The following is a 15,359-nucleotide window of genomic DNA, read 5'->3' as shown; positions in this document are numbered from 1 at the left end:
CGCATTATGTCAAATCTCATCACAGAAGTGATCACAACATCATATGACTGCCAAACCACTGAGAATAATGGCCTAGCTAAGTTGACACATAACTTTAACAATCACAGTCCACCGCTTGTCAACTTGGCACCTGTAAACATCTCCTTAAACCACACACAATCTCTGAATAAAGACAATTATAAAGTCATACCTGTGCCTAACATGATACAATGAAGACACATATGACTGAATATGAAAAAGCCCTGTTTACATCTTATACAAAGAAGAAAACAAAAATATTTAATGCACACATACAAAGAAGAAATAAAACAATTACAGTCCTTGTTTCTGCAACTGGTCATAACTCTTATTAAAGTACCTTCTTCTACCACCCATTCCGTATTCCCTTTGTCCTCAGCAAGCACCTCAGCTGGTCGTGGTTCTTTGCCTGGTGGGGTGACCCACGCCTCATTCCTGAAGGGTCTGGGCCGTTACTGGTAATGTCGGAATTGGGTTGCTGTACTTTTCCGTTGACTTTAAACACAGGGCATGGTAGTACTAGGAGACACCCTAAGGGATCTCCTGCATTCCAGGCACACTCTTTACCTCCATTACATGATATCAATCTGATTTCCTCTTGGTCATCAGGATCAATCATACCAGCCAGTATGGTAACTCCCTTCTTTGCTTATTGATCCAGAGTCAAAAGGAGCCCAAAGTGGCCAGGTGACATTCTTAGCTTTCAGTTCAATGGAATCAGTGATGTGTCTCCGGGTGGGAACATTCCTCCCTTTGGAATTAAGACCTCTAGACCTGTACAGCATAAGTTCTCAGGGACAAGAAGCAAAAATTTTAAGAATGGGTCACTAGGGGTAGTAGTGGTGGTACCACTCCCATTTCCACCCCTTGATGCCTGGACTCATGCCTGCCTATAGGAGAACCAGCACCATATGTTAGATGCATATATAGCCACCAGGAGAACATTACCCCAATGCTGGAAGGTATTGTCACCTAGCTGGCATCATAATTATGTCTTTAGAAGGCTGTTCCATTGTTCTATCAAGCCAGCTGCTTCAGAATGATGGGGAACATGGTAAAACCAGAGAATTCCATGAGCATCTACCCATTGCTGTACTTCATTTGTTGTGAAGTGGATCCCTTGATCTGAAGTTATGCTGTGTGGGATACCATGATGGTGGATAAGGCATTCTGTAAGTCCACCGATAGTAGTTTTGGCAGAAACATCACTTGCAGGAAAGGCAAATCCATATCCAGAGTGTCTGCTCCAGTAAGAACAAAACACTCCCCATTCCATGATGGAAGTGGTCTGATGTAATCAACTTGCCACCAGGTTGCTGGCTGATCATCTAGAGGAATGGTGCCATATCAGGGACTCAGTGTTGGTCTCTGCTGCTGGCAGGTTGGCACTCAGCAGTGGCTGTAGCTAAGTCAGCCTTGGTGAGTGGAAGTCCATGTTGCTGAGCCCAGGCATAACCTTCATCCCTGCCACCACAGCCACTTTGTTCATGAGCTCATTGAGCAATGACAGGAGTGGCCGAGGAAAGAGGATGACTGGTTTCCACAGAATGCGTCATCTTATCCACTTGATCATTAAAATCCTCCTCTGCTGAAGTTACCCTTTGGTGAGCATTCACATGGGACCCAAATATCCTCACTTCTTTGGCCTATTCAGAGAGGTCTATCCACATACCTCTTCCCCATACTTCCTTGTCTCCAATTTTCCAATCATGTTCCTTCCAACTTGCTGACCATCCAGCCAAACCATTGGCCACAGCCCATAAATCAGTATATAGTTGCACATTTAGCCATTTCTCCTCCCAAGAAAAACAAACAACCAGGTGCACTGCTCAAAGTTCTGCCCACTGGGAGGATTTCCCTTCACCACTGTCCTTCAGGGAGCTCCCAGAAGGGGGATGTAGTGCTGAGGCTGTCCACTTTTGAGTGGTGCCTGCATATCGCGCAGGACCATCTGTAAACCAGGCACAATTTTTCTCTCCCTCGGTCAGTTGATCATAAGGAACTCCACATAAGGCCATAGATACAGACTGGGAGATGAAAGGCAATGTGAAAGGAGTAAAGACCATGGGCATTTGGGCCACTTCCTTCAGGTCCTTCTTGGGTCCAATCATGTATATACCACTTCCATTTAATGATGGAGTGCTGCCGTGCATGTCCAACTTTTATGGTTCTGTGGGTCAGACAACACCCAATTCACGATGGGCAGTGCAGGCTGCGTGGTGACTTGGTGTTCCGTGGTTAAGTGTTTAGTCTCAGCTAAGGCCCAGTAACAAGCCAAAAGCTGTTTCCCAAAAGGAGAGTAGTTATCTGCAGAGGATGGCAGGGCTTTGCTCCAAAATCCTAAGGGTCTGCACTGTGATTCACCAACAGCGGCCTGCCAAAGACTCCAAACAGTATCTCTATCCACCACTGATACTTCAAGCACCATTGCACAGCAGCTTGACCCTGTTACAGTGCTGTGGTGGATTAATTGTGTGTGGCCTTTCTAGCCATAGTCTTGTAACTCCCACCTAGGTGATTGCACAGGACTGTGTGATAGGGTAATTGTGGCCCAGCAAGGGGATTGGTCAGTTTTGCCTTAAAAGAAAGCGAATTCCAGAGCAGAGTAGAGGGTCCTATCACCACCATGGAAGAACAGCTAGGAGCAGAGAGTGAGTCCCTTTGGACCCAGGATCCCTGCGCTGAGAAGCTCCTGGAAGCAGGAGACTGAAAGAGAAAGAGTAAGCTGTAACTCTGAAGACAGTAAGAAGTGGTGGCAGTAGAGTCCCTGGAGCAGAGACCAGGCAGCAGGAGACAGCACAGTGGGCCTCCCAGCCCATTGAGAGAGAAAGCTGAGTGCCTTTGGGAAGAGGCCTAAGGTCAGCAAGAGGTGTCCCTGCAAACATGATTGGGAATAGGCTACTATGATCGAAGAACTGTATCCTAAGTGTTCCAGAGCCTGAATTGTAACTTACTTCCCTAATAAACCCCATAATCCTGAGTATGGTCTGTGAGTTCTGTGTGGCCACTGCAATGAACGTGTCTGTCAGTTTGTTGTACTGTGAGGGCTTGCATGTTGCTGTGATACTGGAAGCTATGCCACCAGTATTCAGATACCAGCAGGGTCACCCATGGAGGATAGGTTTCAGCTGAGCTTCCAGACTAAGACAGACTGGAAGAAGGACCCAACGGTCTACATCTGAAAAGAATTAGCCAGTGAAAACCTTATAAATAGCAGCGGAACATTGTCTGATACAGCACTGGAAGATAAGCCCCCAGGTTAGAAGTCACTCAAAAGATGACTGTGGAAGAGCTGCCTCCTCAAAGTAGAGTCGGCCTTAATGACATGGATGGTATAAAGCTTTCGGGACCTTCATTTGCTGATGTGGCATAACTCAAAATGAGAAGAAACAGCTGCAAACATCTATTACTAATTGGAACCTGGAATGTACAAAGTATGAATCTAGGGAAATTGGAAATCATCAACAATGAAATGGAATGCATAAACATCGATATTCTAGGCATTATGAGCTGAGATGGACTGGTACTGGCCATTTTGAATCAAGCAATCATATAGTCTACTATGCCAGGAATGACAACTTGAAGAGGAATGGTGTTGGATTCATCGTCAAAAAGAACATTTCAAGTTCTATCCTGAAGTACAATGCTGTCAGCGATAGGATAATATCTACACAGCTACAAGGAAGACCAGTTAATATGTCTATTATTCAAATTTACGCACCAACCACTAAGGCCAAAGATGAAAAAATTGAAGGTTTTTATCCACATCTGCAGTCTGAAATTGACCAAGCATGCAACCAGGATGCATTGATAATTCAGGTGATTGGAATGTGAAAGTTGGAAACAAAGAAGGATTTTGGTAGTTGGAAAATATGGTCTTGGTAATAGAAACAATGCCGGAGATCAAATGATAGAATTTTTCAAGACCAATGACTTCTTCATTGCAAATACCTTTTTCCACCAAAATAAACGGTGACTCTACACATGGACCTCACCAGAAGGAATACACAGGAATCAAATCGACTACATCTGTGGAAAGAAAAGGTGGGAAAGCTCAATATCATCAGTCAGAACAAGGCCAGGGGACGACTGTGGGACAGACCATCAATTGCTCATATGTGAGTTCAAGCTGAAACTGAAGAAAATCAGAGGAAGCCCACAAGAGCCAAAATATGACCTTGAGTATATCCCACCTGAATTTAGAGACCATCTCCAGAATAGATTTGACACAATGAAAACTAATGACCGAAGACAGACGAATTGTGGAGTGACATCAAGGACATCATACATGAAAAAGCAAGAGGTCATTGACAAGATGGGAAAGAAAAGACCAAGATGGATGTCAGAGGAGACTCTGAAACTTGCTCTCAAACATCGAGCAACTAAAGCAAAAGGAAGAAATGATGAAGTAAAAGAACTGGACAGAAGATTTCAAAGGGTGGCTCAAGAAGATAAAGTATTATAATGACATGTGCAAAGAGCTGGAGATAGAAAACCAAAGGGGAAGAACACGCTCTGCATTTCTCAAGCTGAAAGGACTGAAGAAAAAATTCAAGACTCAAGTTGCAATATTGAAGGATTCCAGAGGGAAAATATTAAACGACATAGAAAGCAGCAAAAGAAGATGGAAGGAATACACAGAGTCATTATACCAAAAAGAATTAGTTGACGTTCAACCATTTCAGGAGGTAGCATATGATCAGGAACTGATGGTACTGAAGGAAGAAGTCCAAGCTGCACTGAAGGCACTGGTGAAAAACAAGACTCCAGGAATTGACGGAATACCAACTGAGATATTTCAACAAACAGATGCAGCGCTGAAGTGCTCACTCATCTATGCCAACAAATATGGAAGACAGCTTTCTGGCCAGCTGTCTGGAAGAGATCCATATTTATGCCTATTCACCAGAAAAATGATCCAACCAAATGCATAAATTATCAAACAATATCATCAATATTACATGCAAGCAAAATTTTGCTGAAGATCATTCAAAAGCGGCTGCAGCAGTATATTGACAGGGAACTACCAGAAATTCAGGCTGGATTCAGAAGAGGACACAGAACCAGGGATATCATTGCTGATGTCAATAGATCCTGGCTGAAAGCAGAGAACACCAGAAGGATGTTTACCTGTGTTTTATTGACTATGCAAAAGCATGTGACTGTGTGGATCATAACAAATTATGGACAACATTGCGAAAAATGGGAATTCCAGAACACTTGATTGTGCTCATGAGGAACCTGTACATAGATCAAGAGGCAGTTGTTCGGATTGAACAAGGGGATACTGAGTGGTTTAAAGCCTGGATAGGTGTGCATCAGGGTTGTATCCTTTTACCATACCTATTCAATCTGTACGCTGAGCAAATAATACAAGAAGCTGGACTATATGAAGAAGAACGGGGCATCAGGATTGGAGGAAGACTCATTAACAACCTGCGTTATGCAGATGACACAACCTTGCTTGCTGAAAGTGAAGAGGACTTGAAGCACTAGTGAAGATCAAAGACCACAGTCTTCAGTATGGATTACACCTCAACATAAAGAAAACAAAAATCCTCACAACTGGACCAATAAGCAACATCTTGATAAATGGAGAAAAGATTGAAGTTGTCAAGGATTTTGTTTTACTTGGATCCACAATCAACAACCATGGAAGCAGCAGCCGAGAAATCAAAAGACACATCGCATTGTGCAATCTGCTGCAAAGGACCTCTTTAAAGTGTTGAAACGCAAAAATGTCACCTTGAAGACTAAGGTACACCTGATCCAAGCCATGGTATTTTTCAATCACATCATATGCATGTGAAAGCTGGAGAATGAACAAGGAAGACTGAAGAAGAATTGACGCCTTTGAATTGTGATATTGGCAAAGAATATTGAATATACTATAGACCGCCAAAAGAATGAACAAATCTGTCTCAGAAGAAGTACAACCAGAATGCTCCTCAGAAGCAAGGATGGTGAGACTGTATCTTACATACTTTGGACATATTGTCAGGAGGGATCAGTCCCTGGAGAAGGACATCATGCGTGGTAAAATACAGGGTCAGTGGAAAAGAGGAAGACCCTCAACGAGGTGGATTGACACAGTGGCTGCAACAATGAGCTCAAGCATAATAACGATTGTAAGGATGGCGCAGGACTGGGCAGAGTTTCATTCTGTTGTGTATAGAGTCGCTGAGTTGGAACTGACTCAACAGCACCTAACAACAACAACTGCAATGAATTATCGAACCCAGAAGAGAAGTAGAGAGTGCTGTCCAAGGGACAGTTGGTATGAGAATTAGTAAAGATGGCAGAGAGAGGAGGCATGTCTGACCCATGCCTCACAGGAATCAGCTTTGGGCTTTTAGTCTTGGTTCTCCTTCCCTCTTATGAGGTTAGAGGTCAGACATTGCCTCCACGCCGTTTTTACAAGAGCCTTCTCTTGTTATGGGCCCCATTCAAAACTAGCATTTTTCCGAGTCAGTTGATAAATAGGCAAGAGTAGCACACCCAAATGAGGAATATGCTGCCTCCAAAATCCGAAAAGGCCTGCTGGGCCTTGTGCGTCCTTTTTAGTTGTGGGAGAGACCAGATCCAATAACTTATCCTTCACTTTAGAAGGAATATTTTGACATGCCCAACACCACTGGACCCCTAGAAATTTCACCAAGGTAGAAGGTGCCTGAGTTTTGTGGAACTGATTTCCCACCCCCTAGCACGCAAATGTCTTACCAATAAGTCCAGAGTCATTGACACTTCTCCCTTACTAGGTCCAGTCAACATAATATCATCAATGTAATGGACCAGTGTTGACGTCTTGTGGAAGGGAAAGGTGATCAAGGTCCCTGGGGACTAAATTATGACATAGGGCTAGAGAGTTGACATAGCCGTGATGTAGACAGCTGAAGGTGTATTACTGGCCTTGCCTGCCGAAGGCAAACTGTTTCTGGTAGTCCTTCAAAATAGGTATGGAGAAAAAAGCATTGGCCAGATCAATAGGTTCATACCAGGTACCAGGAGATTTATTAATTTGCTTAAGCAATGAAATTACATCTGAAACAGCAGCTGCAATTGGAGTTACCACCTGGTTAAGTTTACAATAATCTACTGTTATTCTCCAAGATCCATCTGTTTTTTGCACAGACCAAACAGGCAAGTTGAATGGGGATGTGTTGGAACTCACCACACCTGCATCCTTCAAGTTCTTAATGGTGACAGTAATCTCAGCAATCCCTCCAGTAATGCGATATTGCCTTTGGTTTACTATTTTCCCAGGTAGAGGCGGTTCTACTGGCTTCCATTTGGCTTTTCCTACCATAATAGCCCTTACTCCATTTGTCAGGAATCCAATGTGGGGGTTCTCCCAATTGCCGAGTATATCTATTCCAATTATGCGTTATGGAGCTGGGGAAATCACTACAGGATGGGTTCAGGGACCCACCAGACCTACTGTGAGACAGACATGGGCTAAGACTCCATTAATAACCTGACCTCCATATGCTGCCACTCTGACTGGTAAATCACAGTGATGTTTTGGGTCTCCTGGAATTAGTGTTATTTCAGAGCCAGTGTCCAGTAATCACTGAAAATTCTGATTATTTCCTTTTCCCCAGTGAATGCTCACTCTCGTAAAAGGCTGTAGATTCCTTTGGGGAAGGCTAGGAGAAAGATTAACAGTATAAGTTTCGGGAAGTGTGTTGGAGTCCTTCCTCAAGGGGACCTGGCCTCCCTTTATTCAAGGGGCTGTGGGTCTCTAAACACGCTCAAGTCTGGAATTGATTGAGGGGCCATGACTCTGTGTTCTGGTGATTTGAGTTAGACTGCTGTTCACTTGACCTAGAATTCTTCTGCTTGTACAGATTAAGTAAATATTTAGTAGGTTTCCTATCTATTTTTCTCCTAGGGACACCATGACTAAGTAGCCAATGCCATAAGTCCATATAAGTCAGACTATTCTGATTAGTGCTTTAACTCCAGTGTCCATTATGGTAACCATACCCACCCTTGTCTTTGTCAGTTCAGTACTGCCACTTGGCCCCTACTACCACAGGGTCCAATCAGCCCCATTGTAGTTATCTGTCTTAATTCAGTTAGGACAGTTGCCACTGTCAAATCTGACTTACATAAAATAGTAATCACAGCAGTCTTCAAGGATTTTAGGGCTCCCTTCAAGAATTTGGTCCTCACCGTTGTGGTTAAAGGTATGCCCTCTGGGCAGTCCATATGTGGGTCTGTGGGTCTAACCTGATAGATCCACTTTATCATGCTAATTTCCCTAAGCCTTTGGATACCTTCTTCTACAGTATACCAAGGCAGTTCTGGTGATTAAACTTGACTTAGCGTAGGTCACCGTGTAACCCATGCTTCAGCCACCCAACCAAATAAACTATTAGATCCTTTCCTAACTTCTCAAGCTGAAACGTTGAATGAAAAATCTATGCTTAGTGGGCCCATATCAATAAATTTAGACCAATCCATCTTTATGTTCCTTGCAACATTATTCCACACCCTTAAATGCCATTCCCACACATATTCCCCAGGTTTCTGTTCGTACATATTAGAAAAGTCAAGCAGTTCTTTTGGACTGTAGCATATCTCCTACTGTGTCACACTTTGTACTTTACCTTTTGGGGCTTGCTGGGACTTAAGTTCTAGTTATAGGTCTAGACGCCAAAATGGGTGGTGGGGAAGTGTTTTAAAAACATTCAGTCTTGTAAAACATCTGCCTCAGGTGATGACCCAGGCAATGATTCAGACAAAGTCTCTTTAGACACAGCTGTGTTAATCTCATTAGATGAGGGTGGAAGGGCTAATGGTTTTACTGGGGAGGGTGTCTTAGCAGACAAACATGGATTAATCTCTGCAGATGGAAATGAGAGGGCTGGCTCTGTTGGCAAGAGTGATTCAATGGAATTTAGGGGCTCTGTGTCTCCAGCTTCCTGATTATCTGCCCATATGTCCCCATTCCAAGTTTCAGGATCCCATTTGTCCCCATCAATGCCCTCATTTTAACTTCAGACACCTCTCAAGGTTGGCAATTGAGTTGGCATTGTAATTCAGCCACTCTTACAATAAGACTCTGGCTTTGGTTTTTGGCAGTATCAGCTCTGTTACTACAATAAGGATTTCTTTCAAGGAACAAGTGGAAACTTTGAGGTCATTTATATGACACTTGAGCTTTGACTCTGAAGCCCTGAACTCCTCTCTTTCTTTCATCAGTTTGTCTAGTGAAAGTGGGACCAACCAACCAACTTCCTTATACTTCTCATTCTGACAAAATTGCAGAGAGGTATCATACATGCAATCACCCAGAGCCTCACCTTTCATCAATACCTGATCTATTGGTGGTGATATTTTACATATTTGTATTGCCACCTCACACCATGGCTTAGCAGTGCCTTCTTTACTACTAGAAGCAGAGTCATCAGCATCCCTAACTAACCAGACTTGAGAACCAATTTAGAAAACTCATCTTTCCAATTTTTTTTTTTTTAAAACCACTCTTGGTACCAAATATCTTAGGCTGGGTTCTCTAGTGAAGCAAAACCAGTAAAGTGTATTAAAAAAAAAAAATCCATTACCATCACATTGATTCTGACTCATAGTGACCCTATAGGACAGAGTAGAATTTCCCCACAGAGTTTCCAAAGAGTGGCTGGTGGATTCATACTGCTGACCCCTTGGTTAACAGTCAAGCTCTTGACCACTGCACCACCAGGGCTCCATAAATATACATATATATAGAGAGATTTATATCAAGGAAATGGTTCACCTAGTTGTAGAGGCTGAAACGTCCCAAGTCCATGGGTCAGGATAGAGGCTTCTCTTGATTCACATAGCTGCAGGTCAGACAGCAGGGCTCTTGTTCACAGGCTGTGAAGATCGGCGAATCCCAAGATCAGCAAGCAAGATGGCAGGTAAACTGCTAGCTCAAGTCCCAAGAACCAGAGGTCAGGTGAACAGGACCCAACTACAGGATCCACAGCAAGCAAAAGCCCACGATTCTTGCCAAAAAGTCCATTCATATATTTGATGCAGGCCACGCCCCAAGGAAACTCTCTTTCAACTGATTGGCTACTCACAGCAGATCCCATCATGGAGTTGATCACATGATACCAAATCTCATCATGGAAGTGATCACTTCATCATATAACTGCCAAACTACATCATAACTGCCAAACCACTGAGAATCATGGCCCAGCCAAGTTGACACATAACCTTCAGGATCACAGGGGACAAAAATGATTATACAACTTAAGCATTCTCACTCATTTTTAAATAGTCTTTGCACAAGTGTCTTTCAATAGTGGCGTAACAATCTATTGTATGAGCAATCATAATTTATTGAACCATTTCCCTACTGTTGAACATTGAGATTGTTCCCAGTGTGGGCTATGAGAATCCTTGACAATCCAAATATTTCTCTGTTTAATCCACCCTGCATATAGCAAATCTTGCCATGTTACTCCTTTGCTTAAGCCTCAGACATGGCTCCCCATCACCTACAGGATGGAGTTCAAGCTCCTGAACATGGTACCCAGGACCCCTCTGGACCTCCTCACTTTATTTCTAGCCTATTTTTGACAGTCTCAATTTTTCATGTTCCACTCTAGAAATGGAAACTATTTGTAGTTCCCCTCCACCCACTCCATGCTGCCTTCATGGTCCAAGTTTTTTTCCTCATACATTCCCCTCTTCCTGTCCCACCACTCTTTGCCTGGAAAACATCTATGTATCCTCTGAGGTGCAGCCTAGGGGTCATTTCCCCAAGGAAGCCATCCTTGACCTCTGTGAACCCTCCATCTGCAACATACTTTGTGCATAATAATGCTATTGTCTCAAATTATGTTTTCTCAAACACTGATTATAAGTTAGTTCCTTGATGTAAAGGACGATATCTTAATTTATCTTCGAATCTCCAGTACCCAGCATATAAAACCCAGTTCCTTTGAGTCGATTCCGACTCTTAGCAACCCTATAGGACAGAGTAGAACTGCCCCACAGAGTTTCCAAGGAGCGCCTGGCGTCTGGGGTCTAAAACACTAGCAAGCGGCCATCTAAGATGCAACGACTGGTCTCAACCCACCTGGACCAAAGGAGAATGAAGAACACCAAGGACACAAGGTAATTACCAGCCCAAGAGACAGAAAGGGCCACATAAACCAGACTACATCAGCCTGAGACCTGAAGAACTAGATGAACTGATGACTGCCCTGACAGGGAACACAACAAAGAACCCGCGAAGGAGCAGGAAAGCAGTGGGATGGAGACCCCACATTCTTGTAAAAAGACCAGATTTAATGGTCTGACTGAGACTAGAAGCACCCTGGTGCTCATGGTCCCCAGACCTTCTGTTAGCCCAAGACAGGAACCATTCCCAAAGTCAACTACTCTTTAGACAGAGATTGAACTGGACAATGGGATAGAAAATGATACTGGTGAAGAGTGAGCTTCTTGGATCAAGTAGACACATGAGACTATGTTGGTATCTCCTATCTGGAGGGGAGATGGGTGGGCGGAGGGGGTCAGAAGCTGGCCGAATGAACTAGAAAAGAGAGAGTAGAGGGAAGGAGTGTACTGCCTCATTATGGGGGGAGCAATTAGGAGTATATAGCAAGGTGTGTATAAATTTTTACATGAGAGACTGACTTGATTTGTAAACTTTCACTTGAAGTACAATAAAAATAATTAAAAAAAAAAGCTTCATAGTACCTACCTTATAGCATTGTTGTGGAGGATCTTATGAAGCAATACTATGTAGCAGGTGCCTAATAAACAGTAGCCATATTTCTATTAAAGCCTGTTCCTCCCTGCCATTCAGGAGCTATTTTGGGGGTATTCTTGTGGGTGGTGGGGAGAAAGGAGATGTTCTGTCTTTTTTTTTTTAAGTTTCACTTTTTGCTATTGTGGTAAATATATAGATAACACAACATCTGCCATTTCAACCATCACCACTAACCATTCTTGAATTTTCCATTACTCTTAACAGAAACTCAGTGTCGCCTAAGCATTGTGTCTTCCTTTCCCACCCCTCTCCCCGACTGCCCTGGTTGCCTGTAGTAAACTTTAATCTCTAGGCACTTGAAGGCGGCATTCTCTTATTCCTTGACAGTTTCTTTCCCTAGCCCTTCCCCAACCTGCCACACATCTATTTGCTCTTTAGCAAATAAGTGGATTTGGCTTTTATTTTATTTTTAACAGCATTAGATTCCTAGGAAAAATTAAGAATACAGTCTTTACTTACCATGTCCCTATATAAACCTCAGCTTTTCCAGATGTTATAGGAAGCCTTGAGACTCTGTTGATACTGCAATTTTCTTCCTAGAATTCCCATTTCTCCTTAATCTACAAATTAGCTGGGGGTTGCTTAGGGAAATATTTCTGGTTCAGTAAATTTAATGAAGTAGCCCTACAACCCACAGCTTTGTCCTTCCATACAAGCCAGTCCCAGGGGAATCAGCGCCACACCAGCCACTCTCCTCTGTCTGTGCCCCTTCCTGTTGGCTCCAGCCACAGCCTTCCTCCATCCCCCACAGACCGACTTGGAGAAATGTGATTGCCCCAAGAGTCTACGTGTCCTTGACTCATGGCCAAACTCTACAATAGCCCTTTTTCAATGAACTAGGGAAACTGCAAAGTTCAAGTGGTGTTGAGAATACTGAGATTCGGCTCCTACATTCACTCATCAAATACCAGTAGAGCAATCAAATAAAGGCCCATAGAGTTTATCTCTACCTTCTTGCACAAAAGTTGTTTGGGGTCTGAGAGTTCTTCAGTTAGGCTGTGCAGCTCTCTGCAGGTGTTAGAAGCAGGCTGGGTTTGAGGCCTGACAGCTGTAGAGGCTGTAAGGAGCTAGCTTGATGCTGGCAGAATGAGAGGTAGGTAAGGGGCCAGGGTCTTCCAGCCTCTGCTGGTTCAGCGTTAACACCCACCCCCGAAAGCTCTAGTGCATGTACTTAGATTCAGTGGGTATCTGTGTGCTCAGGGAGGGTGTTAGTGGTGAAAGCGTCAGTTGTGACCTTCCTTTTCTTTGTCTCCCTGGCCCTCTGCCCACTCTTCTCCTACGTCTCCATCCTGTTCTCTAAATTGGCCCTTGATCAACTTTAAAGGGCAACAGACACCAACAACAAAGGGCTTTGTGTCTTCTGAAAATGATGTAGAAACGGACTTAACTATCTTGTGTTTTCAGAACCTCTCCTTTGTGGGCTGCCTTTTGGGTTCTTAACCTTTCTGTGTGTCGTCAACTCACTCCTCTGGAAGTATGGGGAAGCCAATGGGACGCTTTTCAGAATCAGGTTTTAATGTACTAGGGACTATTAATATTTCAAAATTGAAATATAGTTATCAAAACAAATTGTGATATAGAATATAAATGCTACCTTATTAATGTATTACATGATAAGACCTAGGTCTAATTACAACTGTGATTTTGAAAATGGGATGAATGGAAGTGACATTTCTAGGTATCTGCAACAAATATCATGAGTATGAAAGTATCTGTGATTCTACTGGTGATAGTCACAGGTGCCTTTAATACTACTATGGTTCATTACCTACATTCTTAACTGAAGGGAAAGCTAATTTTCAGTTAGAGGTTAACAAAAATAAGGGCGTAATTTTTTCCAACTAAGTTTACAGACCGTCTCATTTGTATCTGTGGACTCCAGACTACAAGACCTCCCCTACCTTCCTCCTGTCAAGGATCCTGCCTGCAACATTCTCTTTGCATGGAAAATATGACTTGCCAGCTGGTAATGCTGGCCTAGGAGTCCCTGGGTCATGAACACCCTGAGGGGGTTAACATGCTTGGCTACTAACCAAAAGGTTGGAGGTTCGAGTCCACCCAGAGGTGCCTTGGGAGAAAAACCTGAACGATCTACCTCTGAAAAATCAACCATTGAAAACGCTGTGGAGCTACTCTGACACACATGGGGCTGCCGTGAGTCGAGGTTGACTCAACAGCAACTAGTTTGGTTTTAATGCTGGCCTGGGCTTTGCAGCCAGGCTCCCCCACCTTTTTTCTCTCACCTTCTACTCTCCTCGCCTCCTTTAGTCTCTCCTAGGTGCCATTCTGGAAACCCTAGTGGCATAGTGGTTAAGTGCTATGGCTGTTAACCAAGAGGTTGGCAGTTCGAATCCACCAAGCACTCCTTGGATACTCTATGGGGCAGTTCTACTCTGTCCTACAGGGTCGCTATGAGTTGGAATCAACTCGATGGCAGTGGGTTTGGTTTGGTTTAGGTGCCATTCCCTCAGGGCTGAGAGTTAAATATTTTTGGGTTTAAATTGACTCTGAGAGATGGAGGACTGTGTATAACTCCCCCAAGGATCCCACTGGTAGACTAGGGTGTCAGGCTTCAAACCAAAGTTTGTCAGTCTCCAAAACAGTGTTTTCCACAGGCCTGGGGCTGTCCTAGCCACTGATGTGAATTTTCCCTCAGAACAGCAGCAACTGTCCCTGCCTCCCTCTAGCTCCAAAAATGGTTCATCTAAAGAAGGAGCAGACAGTTGGGTCCATTATAGAGAAAATTTTGAATGCTGCCAGGTACACCATTTGACACCAGAGTACTCACTCGGCCTTAGCTGTGCATCCTTCGTGGGACTCTGTCCTCATACATCCCAACGTGACTGGGTTTCAAAATGTCATTTGGCAAAGATTTAATAATGCCTTTTCCCTGTCACAGGCCCTACTAAAACTGGAGAAAAAAATCCAACCCAAAACCTCTCCCTGTGGAGGCCAGACATTGTTTATGCTTATTTTCTCTTTGTCCTGTAAACATTAATCAAAAAGCCTCCTTGACCAGACACAAGGAAAATAAAAGTTACCTTATCACCTGCACACAGAGCTCTGAGGTTGAACAAAGACTTACCCCGAAAATCAGATGTCGGTTCCTACTTTCTTTCCTGTTGACTTTAAAACCTGCTCATCAGACAGATCTCTTTCTGGATGGTTCATCTATCCTCTCACCCCAAATCCTTGTCACCCTGCTCCAGCTCACTGAAGGAACCAAGACCACCTCAGGTATTTCATTCATTCATTTATTCATCCGTTCATCAAATGCTTGTTGAATGTCTAGGTATGTGTGACCATGAGCTACGTGGTTAAAACCAAGCTCAGCTCACAGTCATCAGATCAAATTCTCCTTTAAAATGGTCTTAAAGCCATGTTTCTGCAATACTTTTTGTTTTTTTTTTCTAGAAACACTTTTAAAAGCATTTTTATATCAGAAAACAATTTGTATATACCCACCAAAAACCAAACTCAGTTACATCAAGTCAATTCCAACTCATAGTGACACTATAGGACAGAGTAGAACTGTCATATAGAGTTTACAAGGCTGCAAATCTTTATG

General features: G+C 43.4%; 1 long non-coding RNA gene across 1 annotated transcript in view; it reads right to left on the bottom strand.

Moving 5' to 3' along the window:
• Nucleotides 1-12,744, bottom strand: part of LOC126083118 (uncharacterized) — a 53,954-nt gene extending 41,210 nt beyond the window's left edge. Inside the window, exon 1 of the long non-coding RNA XR_007518722.1 lies at nt 12,251-12,744. This is a non-coding gene — a long non-coding RNA (uncharacterized LOC126083118). The remainder of the gene's footprint in view (nt 1-12,250) is intronic.
• Between the last annotated feature and the right edge of the window lie 2,615 nt (nt 12,745-15,359).

The sequence above is a fragment of the Elephas maximus genome, chromosome 9, assembly GCF_024166365.1.
Source record: "Elephas maximus indicus isolate mEleMax1 chromosome 9, mEleMax1 primary haplotype, whole genome shotgun sequence".
Lineage (NCBI taxonomy): Eukaryota > Metazoa > Chordata > Mammalia > Proboscidea > Elephantidae > Elephas > Elephas maximus.
This window is presented reverse-complemented; position numbering and strand designations above follow the sequence as displayed.